Source organism: Grampus griseus, assembly GCF_964374135.1.
Source record: "Grampus griseus genome assembly, chromosome: 8".
Taxonomy (NCBI): Eukaryota; Metazoa; Chordata; class Mammalia; order Artiodactyla; family Delphinidae; genus Grampus; species Grampus griseus.
This window is the reverse complement of record NC_139002.1, coordinates 62139698-62144091: the sequence shown is the minus strand read 5'-3', so window position 1 is coordinate 62144091 and position 4394 is coordinate 62139698.

The window sequence follows — 4394 nt, the reverse complement described above, 5'->3', positions numbered from 1 at the left end:
CCTTCTTGATTTATTTGTAGAGTTTTTGAGTGTATGGCTTTGTATAGTTTTCTTTGTGGTTGCTCTATTAAAATATACATGTATGATACACAGTCCACTGAAAACAATATTTTACCACTTTTAATGGTAAAACCTTAGTTCCATTTAGCACCTTTACTCTTCCCATTTTAAAATATTATTTCTTGAATGTCAGATGGTATAATAACTTTCATTTTAATCATTGCATGTGATATAAAAAATTCATGGGAACAAGCATTTACCCATATTCCTACTCTTTTCATTACTCTTTATTCTTTCTTGATGCTCCAAATAATCCTTCCTCTGACATTTGTAGACACCCATGTAACCCACACTCCTCTCAATATATAGAATGTTTTCATCAGATAAAGTGCCTTCTGCTTCCTCCTACCCCAGAGACAATCACTGTTATGATTTTTATCACCATAGACAGGTTTTTATCTGTGTGGAACCTCATATAAATGGAATCATGCAGTATATAGCCTTTTGTGACTGGTCTATTTCATGCAACATAATGGTCTTGAGTTTAACCTGTGTTGTTGTATGTTTTAGTAGTATAAAAAATTTATTTTATATTGGAGCATAGTTGATTAACAATGTTGTGCTAGTTTCAGGTGTACAGCAAAGTGATTCAGTTATACACATACATGTATCTATTCTTTTTCAAATTCTTTTCCTGTTCAGGTTATTACTGAATATAGAGCAGTGTTCCCTGTGCTAAACAGTAGGTCCTGGTTGGTTATCTAATTTTTCTTTTTAACATCTTAATTGGAGTATAATTGCTTTACAATGTTGTGTTAGTTTCTGCTGTATAACAAAGTGAATCAGCTATACGTATACATATATCCCCATATCCCCTCCCTCTTGCGTCTCCCTCGCACCCTGCCTTTCCTACCCCTCTAGGGGGTCACAAAGCATTGAGCTGATCTCCCTGTGCTATACAGCTGCTTCCCACTAGCTATCTATTTTACATTTGGTAGTGCATATATGTCAATGCCACTCTCTCACTTTGTCTCAGCTTACCCATCCCCTTCCCCGTGTCCTCAAGTACATTCTCTACGTCTCTATCTTTATTCCTGTCCTGCCCCTAGGTTCTTCAGAACCATTTTTTCTTTAGATTCCATATATATGTGTTAGCATATGGTATTTGTTTTTCTCTTACTGACTTACTTCACTCTGTATGACAGTCTCGAAGTCCATCCACCTCACTCATCCACCTCACTACAAATAACTCAATTTCGTTTCTTTTTATGGCTAATAGTCCATCGTATATATGTGCCACATCTTCTTTATCCATTCATCTGTCGATGGACACTTAGGTTGCATCCATGTGCTGACTATTGTAAATAGAGTGAAATGAACATTGTGGTACATGACTTTTTTGAATTATGGTTTTCTCAGGGTATATGTCCAGAAGTGGGATTGCTGGGTTGTATGGTAACTTTATTTTTAGTTTTTTTAGGAACCTCCATACTGTTCTCCATAGTGGCTATATCAATTTACATTCCCAACAACAGTGCAGGAAGGTTCCCTTTTCTCCACACCCTCTCCAGCATTTATTGTTTGTAGATTTTTTGATGATGGCCACTCTGACTGGTGTGAGGTAATACCTCATTGTAGTTTTGATTTGCATTTCTCTGATGATTAGTGATGTTGAGCATTCTTTCATGTGTTTGTTGGCAATCTGTATATCTTCTTTGGAGAAATGTCTATTAAGGTCTTCTGCCCATTTTTGGATTGGATTGTTTGTTTTTTTGATATTGAGCTGCATGAGCTGCTTGTAAATTTTGGAGATTAGTCGTTTGTCAGTTGCTTCATTTGCAAATATTTTCGCCCATTCTGAGGGTTGTCTTTTCGTCTTGTTTATGGTTTCCTTTGCTGTGCAAAAGCTTTTAAGTTTTATTAGGTCCCATTTGTTTACTTTTGTTTTTATTTCCATTTCTCTAGGAGGTGGGTCAAAAAGGACCTTGCTGTGATTTATGTCATAGAGTGTTCTGCCTATGTTTTCCTCTAAGAGTTTTATAGTGTCTGGCCATACATTTAGGTCTTTAATCCATTTTGAGTTTATTTTTGTGTATGGTGTTAGGGAGTGTTCTAATTTCATTCTTTTACATGTAGCTGTCCAGTTTTCTCAGCACCACTTATTGAAGAGGCTGTCTTTTCTCCATTGTATATTCTTGCCTCCTTTATCAAAAGTAAGGTGACCATATGTGAGTGGGTTTATCTCTGGGTTTTCTGTCCTGTTCCATTGATCTATATTTCTGTTTTTGTGCCAGTACCGTACTCTCTTGATTGCTGTAGCTTTGTAGTAAAGTCTGAAGACCAGGAGCCTGATTCCTCCAGCTCCATTTTTCTTTCTCAAGATTGGTTTGGCTATTCAGGGTCTTTTGTGTTTCCATACACATTGTGAAATGTTTTGTTCTAGTTCTGTGAAAAGTGCCACTGGTAGTTTGATAGGGATTGCATTGAATCTGTAGATTGCTTTGTGTAGTATATTCATTTTCACAATGTTGATGCTTCCTATCCAATTTCATGGTATACCTCTCCATCTGTTTGTATCATCTTTAATTTCTTTCATCAGTGTCTTATAGTTTTCTGCATACAGGTCTTTTGTCTCTTTAGGTAGGTTTATTCCTCGGTATTTTGTTATTTTTGTTGCAGTGGTAAATGGGAGTGTTTCCTTAATTTCTCTTTCAGATTTTTCATCATTGGTGTATAGGAATGCAAGAGATTTCTGTGCACTAATTTTGTATCCTGCTACTTTACCAAATTCGTTGATTAGCTCTTGTAGTTTTCTGGTAGCATCTTTAGGAATCTCTATGTATAGTATCGTGTCATGTGCAAACAGTGACAGCTTTACTTCTTCTTTTCTGATTTAGATTCCTTTTATTTCTTTTTCTTCTCTGATTGCTGTGGCCAAAACTTCCAAAAGTATGTTGAAGAATAGTGGTGAGAGTGGGCATCCTTCTCTTGTTTCTGATCTTAGTAGAAATGGTTTAAGTTTTTCAGCATTGAGAATGATGTTGGTTGTGGGTTTGTCATATATGGCCTTTATTATGTTGAGGTAAGTTCCCTCTATGCCTACTTTCTGCAGGGTTTTTATCATAAACGGTGGTGAATTTTGTCAAAAGCTTTTTCTGCATCAATTGATATGATCATATGGTTTTTATCCTTCAGTTTGTTAATATGGTGTATCACATTGATTGATTTGCATATATTGAAGAATCCTTGCATTCCTGGAATAAACCCCACTTGATCATGGTATATGATCCATTTAGTGTGCTGTTGGATTCTGTTTGCCAGTATTTTGTTGAGGATTTTTGCATCTATGTTCATCAGTGATACTGGCCTGTAGTTTTCTTTTTTTGTGTGACACCTTTGTCTGGTTTTAGTATCAGGGTGATGGTGGCCTCATGGAATGAGTTTGGGAGTGTTTCCCTCTCTGCTATATATTGGAAGACTTTGAGAAGGGTAGGTGCTAGCTGTTCTGTAAATGTTTGATAGAATTCTCCTGTGAAGCCATCTGGTCCTGGGCTTTTGTTTGTTGGAGGATTTTTAATCACAGTTTCCGTTTCAGTGCTTGTGATTGGTCCGTTTAAATTTTCTCTTTCTTCTTTGTATAGTCTCGGAAGGTTGTGCTTATCTCAGAATTTGTCCAGTTCTTCTAGGTTGTCCTTTTTATTGGCATATAGTTGCTTGTAGTAATCTCTCATGATCCTTTGTTTTTCTGCAGTGTCAGTTGTTACTTCTCCTTTTTCATTTCTAATTCTGTTGATTTGAGTCTTCTCCCTTTTTTTCTTGATGAATCTCGCTAGTGGTTTTTCAATTTTGTTTATCTTCTGAAAGAACCAGCTTTTAGTTTTATTGATCTGTGCTATTGTTTCTTTCATTTCTTTATCATTTATTTCTGATCTGATCTTTATGATTTCTTTCCTTCTGCTAACTTTGGGGTCTTTTTTTTATTCTTTCTCTAATTGCTTTAGGTGTAAGGTTAGGTTGTTTATTAGAGATTTTTCTTGTTTCTTGAGGTAGGATTGTATTGCTATAAACTTCCCTCTTAGAACTGCTTTTGCTGCATCCCATAGGTTTTGGGTCTTCATGTTTTCATTGTCCTTTGTTTCTAGGTATTTTTTGATTTCCTCTTTGATTTCTTCAGTGATCTCTTGGTATAGGAGCGTATTGTTTAGCCTCCATGTGTTTGTATTTTTTACAGGTTTTTTCCCTGTAATTGATATCTAATCTCATAGTGTTGTGGTCAGAAAATATACTTGATATGAGTTCAATTTTCTAAAATTTACCAAGGCTTGATTTGTGACCCAAGATATGATCTATCCTGGTGAATGTTCCATGAGCACTTGAGAAGAAAGTGTATTCTG